The sequence below is a fragment of the Rhipicephalus microplus genome, chromosome 1 (genome assembly GCF_043290135.1).
Source record: "Rhipicephalus microplus isolate Deutch F79 chromosome 1, USDA_Rmic, whole genome shotgun sequence".
NCBI lineage: Eukaryota > Metazoa > Arthropoda > Arachnida > Ixodida > Ixodidae > Rhipicephalus > Rhipicephalus microplus.
In genome coordinates, this window is record NC_134700.1 from 50,055,425 (window position 1) to 50,080,249 (window position 24,825).

The 24,825-nt window shown below is 45.1% G+C and overlaps 1 long non-coding RNA gene across 1 annotated transcript in view; it reads right to left on the bottom strand.

Annotated features, from left to right (window-relative positions):
* The window catches only part of LOC142767805 (uncharacterized), a 34,028-nt gene extending 15,382 nt beyond the window's left edge, over positions 1-18,646 (bottom strand). Inside the window, exons 1-2 of the long non-coding RNA XR_012885130.1 lie at positions 18,531-18,646; positions 15,168-15,350 (exon numbers count right to left, since the gene is read on the bottom strand). This is a non-coding gene — a long non-coding RNA (uncharacterized LOC142767805). The remainder of the gene's footprint in view (positions 1-15,167; positions 15,351-18,530) is intronic.
* Positions 18,647-24,825: the final 6,179 nt, after the last annotated feature.

The following is a 24,825-nucleotide window of genomic DNA, read 5'->3' on the forward strand; positions in this document are numbered from 1 at the left end:
CGAGTTTACACAATTTCTCATAATCAGAATCATTTATTTAAAATCAAACAAAGCAATATTAAGCAATGCAAAACTTTCACCTGGGATTCTGACATGAATTAGTCCGTTCCTCTTTGTGTACATGCCCAGTTACCTCAGATCAAATGACACTTGGAATTTTTAAGGAAAAATAAAAAGTAAGAGATGCTGTCAAGGAAGCGCCTAAACCATTACTGTTAGTTGTCAATCGTCATAGCACAAAAATAAAATCGTAAATTTACAGTTGTGCAAACAGTACAAGCACAAAATATTTTGGGCATTCGGTCAAGGCTTGACAACACAGTATCAGGTGTAGGGGCATTACCACCTAGGTGTACAGTATACCAAAAAGGTAGAAATAGGCGTGGGTGAGGTCTCTTTAATTCAAGTACTTTCCCTTATCCGGAAGCTGTACTTGAAGACAGAGCGAAATCAGTGTGGTGCGGAGTCCAGTTTCCTGAGAGAAACAGCATTGTTTTGGGAGAATTTTACCGCCCACCTGACCAAGGTGCTCTTCGCCAATGTGCCGACGCATATATCTGAACCCGTAATACTTAGCGAAGACAGATATGCCCTGAAATTAGTGATCACAGAGCGGTTGCAGCAAAAGTAATGTTTCCTGCGTAAACTTAACCAAACGAAACTGCTTTTATGTACAAATGAGGCAACTTCGAAGAAAATAAAGTGAACTATCAGTGTTTTTACTAACCTTTCCATGCCTACAGGAAACATGTGAGATAATTTGGCCTGCTTTTCATGATATATTAACTGAGCTAGTGAAGACTAGGGGTCTACACATTTGATAGTTCTGAATTCCTTCAATTTTACAGGGTTTACACGATGATTGAAAGCAAATTTCATGGCTGCCACGTCTGCACAGAAAACTCTGTGCACTGTAAGCGAATCCTTGAGTGGTAAAAAAATAAAAAAAGAGCAGGCACTTAATATAAGTAAACATATTTACTAGACGCACTCAGAATTTTCTGAGTGCGTGCGTTAAGTGTGAAAAAGCAGCTCCGCCTTGGTGGTCTAGTGGCTAAGCCACTCGGCTGCTGATCCGTAGGTCGCGGGATTGAATCCCGGCTGCGGCGGCTGCATTTACGATGGAGTCGGAAATGTTGCAGGCCTGTGTGCTCAGATTTGGGTACACGTTATAGAACCCCAGGTGGTCGAAATTTCCGGAGCCCTCCACTACGGCGTCTCTCATAATCATATCGTGGTTTTGGAACGTTAAACCCCGCAAATCAGTCAAGTGTGAAAAAACATGTTTATCTGACTAAAATGAAATCCCTGAGCCAGGCAGTGAGCAAGTCAGCTGTTTGATGTACGGAAGAACCATGAAGTAAACCGACAAGTTAAAAGTAACCACAGATGAAACTTTAAGGTGCCTGCGATAGTCCGACATCGCAATCAATTTACGCAATAAACAAATTGTGCTCGACATGCATCTTTATCATTTCAAGCAATATTGAGGCTCCGTATATATTTCTGCTTGTTACCATAGCATATTTATATTGTTGTCTAATTCATAAGAAGAGATCCCGCTAGAGTTATTTTTCGTGGGACCTCTTTTCTTTACTTTTTCCTGTTTTGTAATACCTTGAGATAGAATAAACTTGAACTTGAGGCCTGAGAAAGCTGCTAGAAAACGTAAAAGTGGGGCCATTTGTCACATCTGTGTAAAATGAGGACACGGGAGCCAGGTCGGTTGTGCCAACTGAGTATATTATGTGTCACTATAATGGCTGTAGCCCACGTCACTTTAGACGTGGAAGGGATTGAATTAGATTGGTCTGAACTGCTGTATTTACTGACTTAACTATTCAGGATGTGGGTTGAATTAGAACTGATTCGACCTGGTTTGCTATATTTACTAGTGATTTGCCTGATTTGCGCCCCTCTATAATATAGTTTGCTGCAAAAAAAGAGTAACTACTGCTCGCGTATTCCGAGTACCTTGCCTTGACGACGAAGTTGCAAGAATTGAGCTGTGCTGCAAAATGTTCTTTCTTTTTTTATTTTTTCCAACAAGCACGTGCATGTTTGCGTTTTATGTCTACGGGTTCTAATACTTGAAGTGCAACGAAAGTCCTCAGATGGCGACAATTAAAATGGGGACAGCGCTCAAAATGCCGACGTTTGAATATGAGATGGTATGAAGGAATCTGCCAAAGTGCAACAGCTTCCTTGATTCCACAGATGAATCACGAATGTCGGCCCGTTAACTTGATTTATGTACTTTGCTGTGGATGCGACGCTGTAAAATACTTGCAGATTTATTTACAAAATCTCGCGAAACCGAAATGAAAAATTTACCTTAAGTTACCCATGTGCTACCCTTGAAACATGAGCTAGCATCAATAAGTGTGTAGCCGAGGACGTTCGCTGTTGCATGCATCACCAATATAATAATAATAATAATAATAATAATAATAATAATAATAATAATAATAATAATAATAATAATAATAATAATAATAATATCAGTATTAAATAAAGACTTCAGTAGCCCGGCAAGATTCCGCTGATGGCTGTTCTAGCCTAGACAAGCCACACGGCCTTCAAGCCTTGTGGTTTCGAGTGATGATGAGAGTGATGAGATATGCTTGATGTGGGGACCATATCGGGGATGCGTACTCAAGTTTCAGACGGACAAGTGTTTTAATGCTAGTAGTTGGACGTGAGGGGGTGCATGACGTAAATGGCGTTTTAAGTATCCCAAGGTTTCGTTAGCTGAGGCAGTAATGCGCGACACATGAACAGACCAATGTAAATCATACGAAAGGGTGACACCAAGGTACTTAATTGAGTCTACTTTTACTAAGGGAGTATTGCTGATGGTATAGGGCATATAGGAGGGCTGATGGCGGCGGGTTAAACAAATTACTTTACATTTATTGGGGTTAGGGTCATTAGCCAATCGTTACACCAGCGTTGCACATTGTTAAGGTCGTCTTGCAGAGCACTTTGGTCAGAGTCGTTATTATATTGCGCGATATAAGGCACAATGGTCGGCAAACAGACGGATATGAGAAGAGACAAGGAGGGGAATGTTGTTAATGTAAATAAGGAAGTGTAGGGGATCCAAGACACTTCCTTGCGGGACGCCAGACGTAACAGGGAAAGGTGCGGATGTATGATTATTGACATGTACTGACTGATGACGGTTAGAGGGAAATTCAGCAATTCAGTTTAGAATGGTCGGGGGCAGTTTAAACGGGATAGTTTTAGTAATAGCCGTTTATGAGGTCTCTTGTTAAATGCTTTGGCATAATCGAGAAAAATAGCGTCAACCTGGGTGTTTCTTCTGAGGTTAATGTGCAAGTCATGGGTTAAGTTGGCAAGTTGCATCTCACATGATAAGCCTTTGCGAAAGCCATGTTGGGCAGGGTGAAAGAAGTTAGCGGTGTTTAGGAAGTGCGTAATTTGGGTGTAGATTACCTGTTCCATTATCTTGCAGGGTACACTTGTAAGAGAGATTGGACGGTAGGTAAGAGATGAATTTTTATTTCCTGATTTGTAAATCGGAACGACCTGCCCGCTCTTCCAATCGATGGGAATACTGGAGGATGATAAAGACTCCGCGTTATTAGTTTCAAGTAAGATGAAACTGCCCGTCATCTTCCCTCGCAGTGTGTGCGCACTGAAGGGAAAGACAAGGCCTACTTGGCACCGCCCCGGTTCGGAAGGTCAGCGTTACACATGCAAGTCAAATAGCTGCTTCGCATCTATTATGACGAAAAGATGCGAAATGGCGGTACTTGGAGTGTTCACTAAATGAACGGATGGATGGATGGACGCGCGGAATGACAGACAGACAAGCAGATGGATGGACGCGTGGACGGACGGACAAATGCATGGACGAAAGCACAAACAGATTCCCGGACAGACACACAAACGGACGGACAAACAGACAGGTGCATGGGCTGATGGGTGGACGCACAGGTGGACGGATAGACGTACGGACACACAGACAGGTACACGGATGAATGCGCGGACGCACAGACAGACGCACGGACAGAAGGCCGCACAGACGGACGTATGAACAAACGCATGAACGGATGCACGTACCGACGAACGCATGGACGAATGGACGCATGGAGAGACGCATGGATGGACGGAAGCAAGAACTATGGACGGGCGGAAATAAGGACGGACTGACAGACGCTTCACCCCACTCATCATCATTCAGCCCGTCGGTATGCTGTTATTTCTTTCTGATCTTTAACAGGAGATTTAGGCAGCGTCTGCTCGATCTCCTTATTTTACTCTGCACCTTTCCCATTCTCTTCATGTTTCAAAAACTTAGCGGGTTTATTTTCCACGCCCCGATAAGGAAACGCGTCATGCGTCTTTAGTTCGCTGCGATGCATTGATTGATTGGTTGATTTGTGGGGTTTAACGTCCCAAAACCACCATTTGATTATGAGAGACGCCGTAGTGGAGGACTCCGGAAATTTTGACCACCTGGGGTTCTTTAACGTGCACCCAAATCTGAGTACACGGGCGCGCTGCGATGCATGGCGCGACGGTATTCTTGCGCGAGCTCAGTAGCCTTCATGACTGTGGTCACGTTGGGATTTCAAGTATAGTGTTTTGAACACTTTAAGTATGCACAAACGCGTTGGGTTGATGATCGTATTGTAAAACTGCTCCAGGCTGAGGCACTCCACAAGCTTCTCCTTGTTTCCGTAAACTTCCGCGCCTTCTTTCAATCAACTAAGATGAGCACTACGTTGTATCCAAACTAAACGTAAGACTCGTCTGTACACTCGAATTTGCAGCGGTTCTTCGCTAAGCCTCCCCATCGTGTCCGCTAAACGATACGGCTGAAAACTACGGCCACGATGCTTTAATAGCTCTCATTCTAGGTATGTCCGCTCAAACTTCACAAAAAACATTCCTATGATCTCTCCAACTTAGAAAGCTTGCAACAGATCTTTTATACTTACCTTTTTTTGGACCTCTTAGTTTGAGACGTGCGCATCAAAGCTAGTTGCCTTCACTTTTCTGTAGATTTAGCTCTGCCCGCTTTAATTCGAGCGCAATCAAAAGCCTCTTTTCGTCATCAGAACGCCTCTTTCCTCATTAATTTCACGCTCTTTGGCTTCAGCCCAGCTTTTTCTCTCGTTCGCCTAGCGCTTTTTAACAATTTTCCAGGATTACAAAAGCACGCTGTCATCTACTTCTGTGGCAAGTAATGTTCGAATGATGTGCGGCTTCCCTAAACATGCAATTGACAGTTTGCATGTCTGTATGGCGCCCTCTCGCGGACACTTCCAGAAATAAATCGTGGGGCATTGCGGTGAGCGAGCTTCTGCCACTGTCAGCCCTCGCATCTATCCGAACTTCATCTTGGTGCATGCTCACTGCGCTGGCAGCAGTGAACAATTTGGTGAAATTAGCATTGATCTGTTTAATCTCACTCTGAGACTAAAGCAGCAGGTATGCTTTGTCAATATTAGTTAGATATACTGCTTGCTTAGACATACCTGCTAAACCTAACGCGCCGCGGCAGTGTTCGAACTGGCTCGTCAGACCAAGAACGCTGCATCTCCAAATATTGAACGTGCAAAATCACACAGCATTCTGTGCGCGTTGGTGATGATGATGCTCCTTAGCTCCTTGGCACCCACCCACTCTAGGGGAGCGGCCATGAGTCGAGCGGATCATACATTATTGAATTTATGATTAATATTTAGTAAGTGCTGAAATATTTTGAGATGATTTTTATTGTAACGTTAATTATGAACAGTTGCAATTTTAAGTCGCACTATTTTGTGCAATCTCCCAGAAGCTGAAGATCTTTTTACTAGGAAGGCTGATTCACAAGTTGTTAGCAGTTGATACACCTAGCAAATCTATTTGAGTCGCATATAAACTTTTCGACAGCTTTGAAAATATTCCTGTCCGAGTGCCCAAGCGCAAGGGCCCCAAATGATAGCAGAACGGCCGACGTAACCGGTAGACCACGTTGCCGCAATGTAATTGTGAAACGTTTTGTGTGTAAGGAAAAACGTCGGCAGTCAACAAGAAGTGTTCAATAGCTTCGAGTTCGTTGCAATATGAGCAGTAGGGGAGAACGCCAAACCCGCTCTGTGCATGTAAAAATTTAGATTTGGAATTCTACAAGGTATTCTGGTTATTGCAACTTTAGCTCGTCTTTCTGCACACCATTTCCTGCTCCAAGAAAACTGTAAGTGCAGGAAGTCCAGGGTGAATCGAGACTTTTAGTAAACACAGAGAATGCATACTTTCTGAATCTTGCCGTAGCAACAAACACCATAGGAAGAAGAAGAGAGAGAACTGGGCATGTCAAAGAAGCTTTCGCCAAAGAGTCCGCAAATTCATGCAGTACAATGCTTTTTGCCCCGGCATCCAAATTAATCACAGGTTTCGCAAATGATGAGAAACAAGCAATCGCAAGTCATATAATATCGGACTCTGTTGAAGTAGTTAGTGCCAAACACAACGATAATGAATCGATAACTATAGACCCAGAAACAATGGTTAAAGGCATTTTACGTAGGGCTAATATAACAGCTAAGAACTTGGCCAAAAATATCTGGGGTGTAATAGGAAGCATAAGAGAAAACGAGCACTCGAGTTGTGCATAAACATTGCCACCCTGGCTTTTTCTTCACACTGCGAAGCATCAGTTGCTATCACAACCACACAACCAATTTGATTTAGGTTCTCTTGAAAAATGCGATTTAGAAGATTATTCGGTGGTAACTTTGCATTGTTAGGAAGCATATTGTCATAAAATATTGCTAATACACCAAACCTGCCACTCATAGGCACTCTATGAATACACAACAGCCGGCACAGCCTGGCTGCAAGAAAGAGAAAGACGACGTTGGTGGCTGATTGTTGATGAACTGTCACCATCACAGCGACAGGAACATCTACGGGGCTTTCTGCGAATTCATATATAACACAAGAAGATTACCTTGCTGAGTCAGCGATCAGCTCTCGAATTTTACTAGCCACACTACCACATATTATTTAGCTGATACACTGCAATGATTCAACTTTCAGGAGAATTTTATATAACAATTTCACCTCAGATATTCAACAAATTCTATTATTTCTCTTCCCCCCCCCCTTTTTCACATTGCGCCAAATTAATTTCACAGTCAAAGCGCAGCAATCATATTCCCCTAGTCTAGAAAACCTAAAACCTTGCATTAACCACCGGCTTCTTGGCCAATCTCCCTCAGTGGGTGAGAGTCACATAAAAAAAAGGAACAAGCAAGCAAGCAAACCATCTTGTTCGCTGAGCACGGTGAATCGTATTTAATTTATCAAATAAGTTACCCGTAACAATATCATTAGACCTTATCTGCAATGGGTCTTAAAGGTTCTGGGTTGGATCCTCCTTCGATGGAAACAAAAAAGAAAGAAAAGGAGCCTTGCAGTGAGACACGTGAAGAAAGACGTTTACGAAGAAACAGACATACGAAAGTCGCCAACAGCGTCGGAGAAAAACAGCCGCAAAGTGGAGTTGTCCGCTGCCATGAGATCTTACCAAGCTTCAACAGAGCAACAAATTCATGCACCTTGAAGTTCCCGGTGTATTTGCCAGCTTAACAGCTTTAATGCATTTTAAGTTAATAAACTGATCATAATATCTACAATTTCGTGAGCAGATGTCATGATTACGGGGAGCATACTACTCTGTTGGAATAAATACATGTGGAGGGGTGAAGCGTCCTTTCTATGGCTGAGGGGCGTGTAGCCTCTACTGTGCTGGAGGAAACTCCTGAAACAGAGTATAGTTAATGGCATCGCAAAAACAGAACCACGTTTAGAGATAAATTTATTGGTTGTGCCGCCCACACCACTCACACCACCGATGCCACCGCGAAAATACAGGCGGCGTCTTTAACGTCACCGCACATACACACTAATGCAAAATTACCCGAAAAAGGAGTAACAAAGCTCAATAGGCGCGCGCGATGAACGAATAGACCGTTGAGGAGAAACCACAGAGGGAAGCGTGCGGCGCGAAACCTCTTACTCTCCACTAGAGATGAACCGCCAGGCGTTGTATGCAGCGCGAAAAGCGTTGCCAAGGTGACCAGCCCACCTTCTCCACAGAACACATGTCCTATTCCTCCTCGGCTGGCTCAGTCTTTTCCTGTATTTTGCCAACGGCGGTTGCGTTGCGTCGCCCTCGGGGTGCTCGACCACGGCCGCCTGGATTCGACGATCTAAATAATACGACGTGGTGCTTGTGTGTACACCTGGATGAGCGTGGGCTGCTGCTTCAGCGTTTCGCTGCACCCCTGAAGTCTGGAGCAAGCCTCGACAGGTCACAACGCCTCACTGTATATCTCTGGCTTCAAGATAGTCACAACCAACACCTGACAACAACAGTTGGAAAGGCCAATATGGCGGCCGAGAAGAGGAGAAGAGGCCTATCGGATATATAATTCAGTCCGACTCAGGGCAGAAAACAGCGCTCGATTATAAAGTAAATAGGTTATCATTCTTTATTCTACTCTACCTGTCGCGTGTGCGATGCGGATCGCGTGTGCGATGCGGATCGCGCTTGCCGGCAACGGGCTCGGTCGTGTTGTTGTATATCGCACGCATGAAATGCATGGCGAAGGTCAACTTCGCTGTCTGCAGTTCTCCTGTGCTTTGCGACCCCCTGGCAATTGGCCGCCATCGCCGTCGGCCTCCCGTACGCTCACTCATCGAGTGCTCTCCTGTCTTCGCCGCCACGATGAGCTCCGTGCTGACGATATTGGGCTGAAACCTCGTAGCGGTGTTGGGAGTCGTCGAAAACACGTTGCGGGTTCTCGTAAAGAGCTTGCTTCTATGTCGCGCGCTGTAAGTGCACCAGCACGGGCTAGCGGGGCTTTCACTAGCATCGGAACTCACTGAAAATTCATCGCCATTTAAGTTGGCTTCCCCGTCAGTCGCTCGCAACAGCTCGGCGCAGTCCGTTGGATGCGGCGGCGGACTCGCGTTTGTGCGCGCGCTGCACTCGCTCAAATTTGTGAAAAAGGGCCGCATTACCGTCGATTTCTTCGGCGCTAGCTCCAAACCAGCTCAGCGCTGTTCGTGGCGGTGGCCAAGCGTACGCTCGCCCTTCTGTTCGAAGTTCGCTGGCGGCAGACACTCCGCGTGCAGTGCCGTGTTTGGTCTCACGTTTGCTTGCTCGAGCTGAATGACGTCGCTCGCTTAGGACTCACGACTTGTTAGCGGCACGGTGGTTTGCGGAGTTGTGACCACGGCTGCCGCTCAAACTGTTCCGCTACGGGGATCGAGATGAGTATTTGACAATGTGTGACATCAAGGTGTAATTATTAGCATGTTATATCTCAAATATGTTTTCATTTCACCTTGCGCGTTTTTCTCATATGCATTTGTATTCATTCTCTGTCACGTGTGACTCGCTGTTTTACATACTTATTGTGCAGCCGTAGGCACACACCGTGCTGAAGACTATGCACTGGTGTCTGCGATGCCCGTCATCAATCTCTTTTGTCAGAGCAGCTTCGGATGTCTGCGCGAAAAGTGAGGGTAAAATTATTTGTGTGTCATATTATAACGCTTGTTTTTATATTACTGCGCACGTACTTGTCATATGCGTGCATATTCGTCTTCTGTGACGTGTGCCTAACTATTTTTACTATATTATTGTACGTGCAGCCGTGGGAACACAACAGCTCCGCCGTGGTGGTGTAGTGGCTAAGGTACTCGGCTGCTGACCCGTAGGTCGCGGGCTCGATTCCCGGCTGCGGCCGCTGCATTTCTGATGGAGGCGGAAATGTTGTAGGCCCGTGTACTCAGATTTGGGTGCACGTTAAAGAGCCCCAGGTGGTCTAAATTTCCGGAGCCCTCCACTACGGCGTCTCTCAAATCAAATGGTGGTTTTGGGACGTTAAACTCCCCAAATAAATCAAATCAATCAATGGGAACACAACAGGCAGGAGGCTGCTTGCGCTGGCGTCTGCAATGCCTGTCATCTATCGCTTCCGTCGGCCGAGCTCTCCAAAGAGTGAAGAAGATTTGACAACGAAACTGGACTTGTACACTTCACCATGAATTCACTCAAAAGTATGGGGTAACTTCATGCGTATGTAGAAAAATAAAAGATTTTGATGTCTCACTTTTGTCTTTCGTTGTCGCCGTGACTGTGAAAGCAGTTACATATAGGTGGCTGACTATTTTTTCGCGTGTTCTTTTTTGCGGAATTTGTTGCCCACTGCGCAGATAAACAGGCGAAAGAAGTATTAGGCCTGGCGGAAAATAAACAGAAAACAACGTTTGAACTGGAGACAAAAAGTTCATCTGATTGGAGTACTTGAGTGGATCAACCGTTCGTCTGGCAAGGTGCAACTGTGAGGACGAACGGTTGCCCGGTAATGTGTAAATGTGAGGATTAACAGTTGCTCTATAAGGTGCAAATGTGAGGACTAATTGTTAGTCCTTTGGGGTGAACTGTGGGACTAACGGGTACTCACCAAAGTGCAAATGTGAGGAATAAATGTTAGTCCCTAGAGAAGACTAACTGTTAGACGCGGTGCCGTTTGTCCTTAAAGAGAATAATGGTTATGGCAGCCCAATCAGTCCCCAAAAGGACAAACAACACACCCTTTTAACGTCCTTTTGCCTTATAGTGCATTGTTTCCCAGAGCTGCTACCGGGGGGCTGCGCATGCACTGTAGAGGCATCCAGAAGGCGGATTCTGCGCACAGGAATAATGATTTCGGCTTGCGTAGAGAATAGAGACCATGATTAGCCAAGACAGCGAATTCTTCTCCGTATCTATTCCTTATTAAATATCACCAAGCGCTTTCACGCAAAAGGGCTGAATAAGGACACAGAAAACCTGTCAGCTTAAGTTTTGCTTAAACGCCTGGCATGTGTGTGTGTGGCAGACCAGGCCTTGCGATGTTGCCTAATAAGTCATTCGTCTGCCGTATGTGGGTTCTACTGGCACAGTTGGCCGCTCTTCAGCCGGTCGGGGTTCAGGCGGACGGGACTCAACTCGATGCATGCGTGTACCAACAGCACGCACTGCACCGCATCGTCAGTGCTTTCGACTTCACGTTTTCAACCCACCATACCACGTGACTTTATCAGACACCTATATAAGGGCCATGCCGCATCGCTTCAGCTTCAGATGGTGTGGCGGGTCTCGCGATGTTACCTAATAAGTCATTCGTCTGCATGATGCAGGCTAGTGTTTATTACAGCTCAATCAAAAGCGACTATCGCGGCCTCCTTGTATTGCCATGCCCGCGCTAGTGTCTTCCAATTTTATGGGATGTTTTTGTGCACGCAAAGTTTTGTTGTGCGGGGATATAGAAGTGAACTGTAGGCCGAACACTGAAGCCTTAGTGACTAAACTGCTAGAAGGCCAAAATAAGTTGTTCACAGAGATAGCCACTTTGAGGGATCAGCAGTAAAACATTGCAAAAAATGATTCGGCACCTTAGCAAACGTTAGCAAATTTGGAACGCATGTTGCTCGAGTAGATGGCCTAGAACAAGTGGTAAAATCACTTCAAGCGAAGGTAGCTGACCTTGAAGATAGGAACAGGTGTTCAAACCTGGTTTTGCTTGGCATTCAGGAGGGCAGCACTGAAATTGAAACAAAAAATTCCTGCGCTGAGGTGATCTACAAACTTTTTTGGGGATGAGCTAAATGTAAAATTCAGCTCTTTCGCAATAAAACACTGCATTGGAATAACGGGTAAAACGAGGCCAGTAATTGTATCCTTCAAAATTACAACAAAAAGCAGAAAGTTCTTAGAAACTCACGAAAGTGAAAGAGAACATATGTCTAATTCAGAATGACTATTTGGTGAATACTCTAAGGGAACGTAAGCTTTTATGGCAAAGTGCCAAAAAAACAAACAACAGGGCAAGAAAGTGGTTGTTTTGCATGATAAACTGCGAATAGAGAACGAACTATACGTATGGGACTATGCGACAGATTCCAGGGTAAAACTGGTTACACGACGAAACGATTCCTCGAGGAATTCGCAGATACCTTCACGCCTTCAGGACCTGCGTTTCTTAAATATTATTGTTCGCAGCATTGTGAACAAAAGTGATCATCTTGAAGCCAAAATCTTGGGATACAGTCCTCATGTAGTTGTGATCACGGGAACTTCGCTTTGAAGTCAAGTTTACAACAGCAGTATTTTTTCCGCCTTCGTAGCAAGTATTTCGTCGGGAAAGAAATTCGAAAGGAGGTGGCGTTGCCGTTCTGTTTAAACAAAACTTTTCAGCAACACTTACAAAACAAATCGATAACCACGAAAGTATTACATTGAAATTTTCAAGCTGGGGCTTTTTCTTATTACTTGTAGCCGTCAACGCCATCCCGATGCTCCACCAGAGATTTTTTGAGACTGATGTGATCACGTCTCGTGTTTTAGACAACAAAAAATAATTATTGCTGGTGATATCAATCTTCCTGGTGTCAATGGGGAAAACTCGTTTACTTTAATGAGTCCAGTGCCCTTGTTCTCAGTGTGTTAGACTTATTGATGTGCAGTTTCCGGAACAGGTGGTTAGAACAGGTGGTTAGAACAGGTGGTTAGACGCGTGTTAAGGGTAGTTGCTCTTCTATATTAGATCTTTTTTTTAACTGTTACATGATGGACTTTTCTGTGACAATTGAGCCTTGTCTTTCAGACCACTATGTGATCAAGAGCGTATGCCACTTCTTGAGAAAGAAAAGTGTCACTTCTAAAACCGTCACAGTTAAAGATTACCTTCATGGAGCGGATGAAAGCGTCTTAGACTTTCTCTGACATAAACTTAAGCAATTTTGGTGGGCCTGACGTATCTCAGCTATGGGAGACATTCAAAAGGTTATGTATATACTGTGTATATCACTTTTATCCAAATAAAAAGAAAGAATTGCGAAAAAATATCCGTGGATCACCCACGACAATTCGCATCAAACAAAAACTAGAGCAATTATGACGTCATCGTGCATCTCAGAAAACAATATTAAAAAACCAGGCCCTCTTAAACCGGTCTATTCGATAAGCTAAGCAATTTCATTTTTAACATACTCTACCTTACTTTATACGAATGGCTCCTGTTAAATTTATGTTGCAAATATCTCGCAAGAAAAGGTACTCTTCAGATTATTCACAATATTACAATTGTTACAGATAAAACAAGCACATCGACAAATTTTAATTAGGGCTTTCAAAGCGCTTTCCAAGAAGATTTCGATAGCGCACGCGCTTATGTAGCTCTCATTATCTCGACGCAGACATCGTGTCTCTAGCTGGCATTGTACCTATGCTTTTGAATTTCAATATTAGGCTCCGCCTGGTCCCGATGACATTAACAATGCATTTCGGCGTCGATACACTCAGATGGTTGCTAAATTTCTTGTGATAATTTTCCGCACCACTCTGTCTGCTTCTTTTCCGATATATTAGAAACTAGTGCGAATTGTTCTAGTACTGAAATCCTGAGTTAAATAATTGGTTACAAATTATCGCCCCATATCTGTTTCTTGTTCTTGTTTCAAGCTTCTCGAGCACGTCATAGCTAACTACATCACTAATGATAACATAATAAACCCCTTTCAGCATGGGTTCAGATAGAGTTTGTACACTGTCACTCAACTAGTCACAGACATACATATTTTTCCATCTATTCGTGATAACTCTTGGCATGTTGATGTTATTTTCTTCGACTTATGGAAGATTCTTGATTTAGTTCTTCACAATAAATTGATTTTCAAACATGAAATTATTGACCTTCCAGAGTTCATTGGAAATTGTGTCTCCGCGTACTTGTGAAATCGTACACAATTTGTTATATACGGACACTGTTCATCGAAACTTTAGGTTACATCAGCTGTTTCCCAGGCAAATGTTTTGAGACCACTGAATATTGGTAATATATCTAAATGATATCGTTGAAGTTTCCCTGAATATGTCGAAATAAGGCTATTCGCCGATGATTGTGTACTGTATCAGGAAATATCTACAATGAATGATCAACAGCTTTTACATTACTGCCTTGATAACGTTTTCTAGTGATGCGAGCAGTGGAATATAAAACTAAACACAGACAAAACAGTGCACATGAACATCACGAGTAGGAAAAACTTTTTCTATTCCATATGAGCTGCAAACTCACATACTAAAAATGTCACTGAATATAAGTACCTTGGCGTAACAATAACCAAAAATCTAAGTTGGAATATGCATGTATCGAACATTTGCGCAACCACCTTCCGTAAGCTATGCCTTCTAAAGTACAATCTTCATCTTGCCCTGCCATCTGCTAAGCTGTTAGCCTATAATACCATCATTACACCTACTCTCAAATATGCGTGCGCCGTTTGAGACCCATACACTAGAAAAAACATTCATATTAGAGAACTCATTCAACGTAAATGCACTAGGTTTATATCTTTTAGGTAGCGCATGGCAGACTCCTCCACAGCTATCATGAACGAAAACAATATAAAATAACTCCAACATTGTCACAAAAGTCTGAGGTTAAATTGTTTTTTTATTCAAACAAACATTTCACATTAGATGCCTCCACGTTTATCCAACCACTGACGTCACGAGAAACTAGAAATTGCCTTGCTGCGTCGATAACACCATTCCAGACGCGTGCCAACAAATTTAAGTTTTCTTTTTCTCCTCGGAACATTGCAGACTTGAACGCCCTGCCATTTGAGTCGCTACAACACATTGACTACATCGACTTATTCACATCATAACCCTAAGCACTATTCTTTTATTTTGGTTTGTATGTACAGGAAGTACGTGCACTAGTAAACCTAGCCGTGTAAATGATTATGAATGTGTAATAATTTTCCCATTGCTGTGCCATAACTTCTATTGTAAGTATGTATTGGCGTTAACAGGTTTGTGTACATATACTTATTCTGGTCCCGAATTGTTTCTGATTTATGAGGTGAAATTCTGTTTATTATGGATTGCTATGTGTACACTTGTTTGTATGAGAGTATTATATCATGTGTACATTGCTCGCGTTGACTATTGATTGATTGTGATTTTTTGTACAAGCGCTTGTTTGCACTCCTGCATGGCCTCTGATTTGAGCATGCAGTATTCTGTAAATAATAGTGATCATAATAAATAGTAATAAAAGGAAAAAAAGTCTGGCACTCACGTAGCTGCAGTCATCTACTCCGTGGCGAAGTCAACGTCTTTGCTGCCTCCTTTGCAGGGTCCACTGCAATCCCACCGCTGCCACCAGTTGTGACGAATTGGCCCACTGCTCTCTTGTGTAGCGTGCCGCGAGGGCCAATGGCGGTCATTGAGCCTCCACGGGCAGTGGCTTGCCAAAAGACAACTAGAAAAAAGAAAACGTTTATATTTACGACGTATGTATAAAACGCGGACGGGGAAGCAGTCTCGACGCTAGCTGCACCGGTCCTTTATAGGCCCAGGAGGAGGAGATAAACAACCGCAGTTGAGACACCTTCAACGTCTCAGGGGTACGCACGCAGTGTCTCCGACGGTCACATCTAGTGTCCGTTAGAGTAAGGCCAGCAAGGAGGGTGGGAGAGCACTGCCCAACGTATAGCGCGTTCATAACAACATTCATTCTATATCAAGTGCACAAAGCACGTTAAAACCCTTCCATACACTGTATTTAAACAATATCTAGCTTAACATCATACCAATCGCTTGTGGTCCTACAAAAGATTGAGTGGAAAAAGGGGTCCCCTTTGAAAAAACTCTTGAACCTACAAGGAATGGTCCTTTCTACGCAAATTACACGACATCAGTACAATTTATTTGTTTCTGTCTAGCATTTTCTGAACAATAAATCCTATGTAAAACAAAGAAACTTGAGTCTCAAGTTCTTTCTTCTATCATTTCAGTCCTGCCACTGAAGAGTGTGCATTTTTACAGTGATACTCACGCAACAGTAGCAAAGTCCCAAGAACAATCGCACAACTCTACACTGAATATTTTCAAGTAGGTCGACGAACTCGCCAGTATGGGGACGTCAGCTGATACACGCGTACTCGAGTGCGGAACGCACATAAGTAAAACAGGGCCGTTTCATCAATCGTCTAGTTGCAGACTGTCAACGTAAGAAGCTCGGTATCCGTTGTTATGCCTGCGAGTCGACAGCGAACGTCCGTGCCTCTGAAAAAGGCAATCTGTGTCAAGGCCAGCCCGCGAGTCCGCCTGACGCGAACAACTCAACGGCGTCAACAGGCGACGGCGCCTTTCTGGCGTGCACGTGCAGTGAGTCACCTCAGCAAGCGAGCCCGTCGAGTAAACAACCGGCGTCTTCCTGTCTGGCGGCTGATGCAATGCCTAGCGACGTCACTCGTCCTTGGGTGCAGCCACCTGCAGCGCAGCCTCTCCAGATTCGATGAGAAAGAATGACGCGGCCCAGCGGTGACCCCATTGGAGGAGTCTGGCCTCACGACCAGCGGCGCTTCTGGTTGGACATTTTGTTATTCAAAGAATCCACCCGGTGCATATAAAAGAAGCCCTGCGGCGAGTCGCGAGCAGCCGACCTGTTGGAGAGCAGTCCTGTGTGAGAGCCGACATATGTGTCGCAGTTGAGCTGTGTGTCAGAGTTGAGGTATGTGTTAGCCGTCCTATGTGAGAGCAGACATGTGTGTCGCAGTTGAGCTGTGTGTCAGGGAGTTGAGCTATGTGTTAGCAGACCCCTTTGACAGCAGACCCTTTTAAGAGCAGACCTAAGTGTTAGAGAGGAGAGCTCGGCTCTTCGAGTCTCTGTCGGCCCCAGTGCCGAATTTGTAACGCCTCTGTATTTATGCTGTACATAAACCTTGTTTAACTCACCGTCGTCTCGTCCGCTCGTCTATCAGCTCTGCCCAGAAGCAGTCGCGAGCTGAGAAACCTACGCTACCAAACGGCTGGTGACCTTCCCGGCGGAGTTCGAAGCAGTGGCACCTTCGGGACCGTGTTGGCGTCGCCGTCTTTCGCAACAGTGGTTGCAGCGGTGAGATTTCGAGGCACCCTTCGTAACGTCGTCGGAGGCGCGCGTCGTAACACCGTGCAGCCTTTTAAATGCGAAGCATTTCTTAGTGAACTTCGGTGACTTTGAGCGTATCATCTATCTATCTATCTATCTATCTATCTATCTATCTATCTATCTATCTATCTGTCTATCTATCTATCTATCTATCTATCTATCTATCTATCTAACTATCTATCTATCTATCTAGCTAGCTAGCTAGCTAGCTAGCTAGCCGTTACGACTTTTAGTTCTCCTGGCCGTTTCGATAAAGATATTGACCAAACTTGGTATGGCATAACATGGCTGTATGAAGAACGTGTTTGACTAGTTATAACATAAAAATCATGATATGTATGTCATGAATTTCATGATATAAATTTCATGGTCCTCCCCGCAAGGGCGCCTGCGCAAGTAGGCGTTTGGTGTGTAGCGACACCACGGACCCGAGCTAACGGGGGGGTTTCGGCTCTTTCCCACGCCTAGCCGTGCGTGGCTTTGCCGTGTCCGGGGAAAAGGGGATCCTGCGGATTGAGCCGACGCTGGGTGATTGGACCTTTAAGGCCCCCGGCAGAGGCAACACACCCCTTTGGCCCCGGCTTCACGCAGACGGCACCCCTGGGCTGACCCACCCAGGGGAAATCCGCAGTCGTCTTTTCCTATCTCTCTCTCCCTACATCTTCGTCTTTTGTTCTCACTTTACATCTTTCCTGTATTCTCCTCACTTCATTTTACTTCCATTTTTTCCTGGCGGTGAGGGTTTACCTGGTGTAAATATCCAACCTATATTAGGTTAAAGCGGCCATGTACGGCTGGCGCCTGCGTCTCCTCCGCATCTCGCAGCGTCCCCTTGTTGGGCTCGGTTGTGGGTGGCTTGCATGGCCGCCGAATAAGCTACCAAATTTATGAGAACTCCTAGCCCTCTCACAACCAATCGCCCCTTCAAGAGGTGGCGCACCGATGCAATTTTTGAATTTCTCCAAACAAGAAAGATAACTTCCAGAAATACCACATCATCCACTGTGAAAGTACAGAAAAGAAAGCTAGAAGCATTTCACCTTTGCTTGTGTCCAGATGCCTTATAGAAACGCTGGGCGCAGGCTACAAGGCCACAAAGACCGCCAGTGGTGACCTGTTACTCGAAATAAAAGACCACGCACAGTAACAGAGACTGCATAAACTGACATAATTTGGGGATCAACCTATCACAATCACACCGCATCGAACCATGAACACCGTGAAGGGTGTTGTATCAGATGGAGACCTGATGGACCTCTCTGATGATGAACTTCTAACAGGCTGGAAAGAGGAAAATGTCATTCAGGTGCAGCGTATCAAAATAGGAAGAGGAAATAAGGAAATCCCAACCACGCACATCATACTCACTTTCGCATATAGCACTCTCCCCACTAAAATAGCAACAGGATATCTTAAATTGCCAGTCAGACCATACATACCCAACCCGCGGCGCTGCTTTAAGTGTCAGAGGTTCGGGCACGGCTCCCAGAGCTGCCGAGGACAGCTTACCTGCGTGAAATGCGGCACCAAAGGTCGTACCGCTGGCGATGACTGTCAGCTACAAGTCCACTGCCCAAACTTTGAGGGTGACCATCCTGCATATTCCAGATCATGCGTGGCCTGGAAAATGGAAAAAGAAATTATAACTACAAAGTTTAAATTGAACATAAGCTCCCGTGAAGCGCGGCAGCGCGTTTACCCGCATTTTGCTGGGAACACATCGTAGGTCGAAATGGTGCGAGGGGGGTCAGCACCACTTAGGTTTTCGGCAATGCCTTGGACCACGCCCAGCGTGCCGAGGCAAACGCCACAAGCCCCCATGGGGGGAGCAGCCTCGGCTGCCCCACCCTCCTTTTATACAGCCCCACCGAAGGCCTCTGTGAACCCTGGCAGCAGCCAGGGCACTACACAAACTAAAGAGGTCCACTCGACCTCCATCCCGGTGGGGTTTAAGGCTCCGTCTGTCACGTCGAAGCCTACAACGAAAACAACATTGTCTGTCGTCTCTCCTGAGGCGATGGACACATCAACTGCACCGGCGCAGACTGCGCCAAAGGAGCGGCGGGGTTCCCTCGACCACTCTAAAGAAGACAAAACGGTAATTACAGGGCCTTCTAAAGGCTCTGTAAGATAAGTCACTTCTTTCTTCATACACCAGCCACACTCATTTCGTACACACAGCACTTCTTTACTCCCATAATGGAGACACAAATTATGCAATGGAACGTCGGAGGACTACTTCGAAACCTCGACGATGTCCAAGAACTTCTAAACAAACATTCTCCAAAAGTGCTGTGTGTACAGGAAACACACTTAATATCTAAGAATACAAATTTTTAGCGTCAATATGTCGTCTTTCGAAAGGACAGAGATGATGCTGTGGCGTTATCTGGTAATGTAGCCATTATTGTTAATCGAGGAGTAGCATGTAGCCATCTACCACTACTAACATCCCTAGAGGCAGTGGCTGTTTGAGCAGTTCTATTGAATAAGCTCGTCACCATCTGCTCTCTATACATACCGCCGCAACACCGCCTGGAAAAACATGATTTCCAGTCTTTAATAGATGAATTACTAGAACCTTATCTGGTTCTAGGGGACCTGAATGCGCACAGCGGTTTATGGGATGACTGTCAATGTGATGCACGAGGTCGTCTCATCGAACAGTTCCTCTTTTCATCAGGTGCTTGTCTGTTGAATAGGAAAGAGACAACATATTATAACGTTGCAAACAATGCTTACTCCTCCATAGACCTCAGTATCGCATCTCCTTCACTTGTACCGTTACTTCAGTGGAAAGTCATAAATAACCCATGCGGAAGTGACCATTTTCCTTTGGTTTTCAGTACACCAATAATATACGAATGTCCTCCACATGTTCCCAAAAGGCTGGTAAACAAAGCTGACTGGGAACAATTTCAAAAGAATACTCCCTTAAGTTGAACCGACATATGCGGATTAGGCATAAATGAAGCTGTGCAGTACTTCACGGCTTTTCTTACTGACGCAGCAGCCAAGTGCATTCCACAGACATCTGGACTGCCCGGTAAACGACACGTCCCGTGGTGGAACACTAAGTGTCAGAATGCGCGAAAGGAACAGAACAGGGCATGGAGGTTGCTGCGAAACTCGCCGACAGCGGAAAACCTTGAGAGCTTTAAGAAACTAAAATCTCGAGGCAGGAAAACGCGTCGGCAGGCCAGAAAAGAAAGCTGGCACAAGTTTTTTTCAGGGATAAATTCATATACGCAAGAGGCTAAAGTCTGGAACATGGTTCGTAGGGTAGCAGGAAGACAAGCACAATCACTCCCACTCGTAAACACACAGGGTGACAGCCTGGAAGATCAGGCGAACTTACTCAGTGCACACTACGAGCAAGTGTATAGCTCTTCACACTATACTGAAGCTTTCCAAAGATATAAAGCAAGGATAGAAAAGAAGAAACAAGAATACAAGTGCACAAAACACGAGGCATACAACCAACCTTTCAACTTAGCTGAGCTACAAATATCACTAAACTCTAGTAGTATTTCTGCCACAGGCTACGACCGTGTCACGTATGAAATGTTGAAAAAGCTGCCGCTAAAGACGCGAGAAACTTTACTCTCTCTCTATACAATGCTATCTGGCTTTCTGGCACCATATCTGCTTCCTGGAAAAAAGCTATTGTTATCCATATTTTGAAACAGGGCAAGGATCCTTCCTCAGTTTCAAGTTATAGACCCATTGCACTAGTCAGCTGCCTTTGTAAACTTTTTAAAAAAGTGATAAAGCGCCGACTTTTAAATTTCCTTGAAACACACAATCTGCTTGACCAGTTCCAGTGTGGGTTTCGAGAGGGTAGATCCACCACAGACCATCTGGTGTGTATCGAGGCACAGATCCGAGACGCTTTTGTCCACAAACAATACTTCCTCTCAGTGTTTCTCGATATTGAGAAGGCTTACGACACAACATGGCGTTTTGGAATATTAAGAGACCTGTCTCAAATGGGTGTGCGCGGTAGAATGCTTTCCATAATCGAGAGTTACTTGTCAAATTGGGAATTCCGCGTCCGTGTGGGCAGTATTCTCTCCCAAACATTTGTGCAAGAAACGGGAGTACCGCAAGGTGGTGTACTTAGTTGTACACTTTTTATTATTAAAATAAATTCCTTGCACCTGTCCATCCCCCGCAACATGTTTTATTCCACACACGTCGATTACGTCCAGCTTGGCTTTAAGTCATGCAACCTAGCAATGTGTGAGCGGCAGGTTAAGTTAGGTCTAAACAAGGTCTCCAAATGGGCAAAGGAAAACGAATTCCGGCTGAACCCAGAAAAAAGCACGTGTGTCTTGTTCTCCCGAAAGAGAGGCGTGCACTCAGAACCTGACATTGAACTGAACGGTCAACATCTGTCTGTTATTGCGGAACGTAAATTCTTAGGCTTAATCTTGGACAACAAGTTGACCTTTGTACCGCACATCGTCTTTAAAAACAAAATGTTTAAAAGCCATGAATGTTTTAGAAGTGTTGTCACGTACTACGTGGGGTAGTGACAGGCAACGCCTCATGAATCTGTACAGAAGCCTCATTCACACCCGCTTAGATTATGGGGCCGTTGTTTATCAGTCTGCGACTCAAAGTGCTTTGAAGATGCTGGATCCCGTGCACCATTTGGGCATCCGCCTTTATACGGGTGCTTTTCGCACCAGCCCTGTAGAAAGCCTTCACGTTGAGTCAAATGAGTGGTCGCTTCATCTGCAGAGAACTTACATGTCCTTTGTATATTTCCTTAAGGTGAAAGCAGATAAGAAGCACCCCTCCTACTCCACTATTAATGATTTGTCGAGCTCTATTCTATTTTAAAACAGGCCTTCGATAAGGCAGCCCTTCTCAGTTCGCCTGAAGGGTCTAGCCGAGGAAACTGGAGTGTCACTTGAATACAGTTTATTGGCTCCTGTAGTATACCCGCCACCGTAGCAGTGGCAGAATGTAGACTGCGATGTGGCTTTCCTAGAAGTTACAAAACATGCACCTATTGCCCATATCCGAAACTACTTCCTGGAACTTCAACACAAATACACACGTCCTGAGTTCTTTACAGATGCCTCCAAGTCTAAGTCCTCTGTGTCCTACGCTGCGGACGGCCCATCCTTTTCGGATGCTGGCCCTCTACATCCAGGCACAAGTATCTTCACAGCGGAAGCTTACGCGATACTTGTGGCGGCTAAACACATCAAGCAATCACAAATACAAAAAGCAGTAATTTATACGGACTCCCTCAGTGTGGTTACGGCTCTGCACTATCTTGAAAAACAAAAAAAAACCCTGTCCTTGTCTTGCTTTACTCTATTTTATGCACACTCTACACACTTTAACATCATGTTGTAGTCTGCTGGGTGCCAGGGCGCCGTGAGATCCAAGGCAACGTGAGGGCGGATCAGCTCGCTGCATCCGTCCATGAAAGCACTGCCCCTACACCCATATCAATCCCGGTCCTTGATCTTAGGCCGTCTCTCAAACGAAACCTCAGGGACTACTTACTGGCAGAGCAAGTGGGATAAACACACACAAAACAAACTACACGTTATCAAGCCAAACCTTGGCCATTGGCCACCAGTATCAAGATCAGGTCTAACAGAGGTCACACTAACAAGGCTCAGGATAGGACACACATACACGACACACTCATATCTTTTGTCCGGTGGCGATCCACCATTTTGTGACAGATGTGGTGAGGCATTAACAGTTCTTCACGTTTTAATCCAGTGTAAATAATTAGACTCTCTAAGAAGACAACACTTTCCATTACCCCACCGACAGCATATACCATTACACCCCGCAATGTTTGTCGGTAGGGAACCACTTTTCACCTATAAACCATTGCTAGCTTTTTTAAGAGATGTCGGTTTTTACCATGTAATATACTCGGGCATTGCGTAGCGCGACCTCTTAAGAGAGGTTGCTGCTGCAGTGACTACATTTACAAGCACTTGCCGCGCAGCCCTTGGACACAAGGGCGCTGATGAGGCACTTGTGCTAGTGCCAAATATTTTTACACGTTTTTATTATCAAAACCTTTGCCACTCTTTTTACTATGCATATCACACCACTGTCATGATTTTAATACTTACGTTTTTAACCGCATTATCGCGAGGAATTTTAAGGCCCCTATACAGCCACGCAACATATCATTATCCACTTCTCTACTCATTGAAATGGCGCTCTTTGGCCATCAATTGGCCCTTGCGCCATAAAGCGCCACACACAAAAAAGTTTCATCATCCTTTAGTTCTTGCGGTGGTTTAGTTCACATGGCATGTTACAAAACTTGAATGGTATGGCATGATTGGATAGTGAACACAAGCGAGAGACACTAATAAGAAAATTATGACATGCGTGTCATGTGACAACATGACAACATGCCATGCTCATGATGCGCTCACGGCCGTTTCGCTAGCGTGAGATATACCAAATTTGTTATTACGGTACGTGAAAGGATTACGAAGGTATGACTGATTGATTGATATGTGGGGTTTAACGTCCCAAAACCACCATATGATTATGAGAGACGCCGTAGTGGAGGGCTCCGGAAATTTCGACTACCTGGGGTTCTTCAACGTGCACTCAAATCTGAGCACACGGGCCTTAAACATTTCTACCTCCATCGGAAACGCAGCCGCCGCAGCCGAGATTCAAACCCGCGACACTAAGGTATGACTGGTGCAAACATGATAATCTTGAGATGCGTGTCATGTAGCAGCATGGCTACATGCCACGCTCGCAATGCACTGGCGGCCGTTCCACTAGCTTCACTTATACCAAATTTAGTATTACGGAACGTGAATGGATGATGAAGTTATGATACTGGTGCAAACACGATAAACCTGAGATGCGTGCCATGTAACAACATGACTACATGCTACCCTTATGATGAGCTCGCAGCCGTTTCCCCAGCTTCACATGTACCAAACTCGGTATTAAGCGACGCGAACGGACAACATAGGCAAATGGCAAATCGAAACATGATAATTACGACATGCATGTCATGTAACATCAAGACTTCATGCCACACTCGTGATGCGCTCGTTGCTGTTGCGCCAGCTTCACCTATGCCAAATTTGGTATTACCTGACGCCAATGGATGACGAAGGTATGTGACTGGTACAAACATGATAATCATGAGATGCATGCATCAGAGAACATGACTACATGCTACATTAAAGGCGCCAATACATCTCGACGTGACGTGGTGCGCAGGCTCGCCGGCGTCTATTTCTTCGCGTCACGGTGGCGTTGCCACGTCACGTGCCGCTCCTGCCATATACTAGCACGCATGCGCGTTTCAGCATGTCCAGCATCCCTCTTTCACAAAAAGAGGGAGACGCAGTGTAGTATGGGTAACGCATCGGTGCAAAATGCAGTATGTCGCATCTTGCGCCAGTAGCCGTCAGGCCACGCTGACGGACGCTGGTCGCGCTTGGCGTCAGACCATAGAGTGCTCGCATTTTGCTAACGTAGTGCAGCTGTACCCAGCGTGCGCGCGCGAGAATGCTTGATTGGAGTATATCGGGCCCTTCATGATGCGCTCGCGACTATTTTGCTAGCTCCACATATACAAAATTTGATTCTACGTGACGTCAATGGATGACGAAATCATGACGGAGGCAAACATGATAATCCTGAGACGCGTGTAATGGAAGAACATGACAACATACCTTGCTCATACGTGCTCGCAGCCATTTCGCTAGCTCCACTTATACGAAATTTGGTATCACCTGACGTGAATAGATGACAAAGGTGAACGGAACATCAAAACATA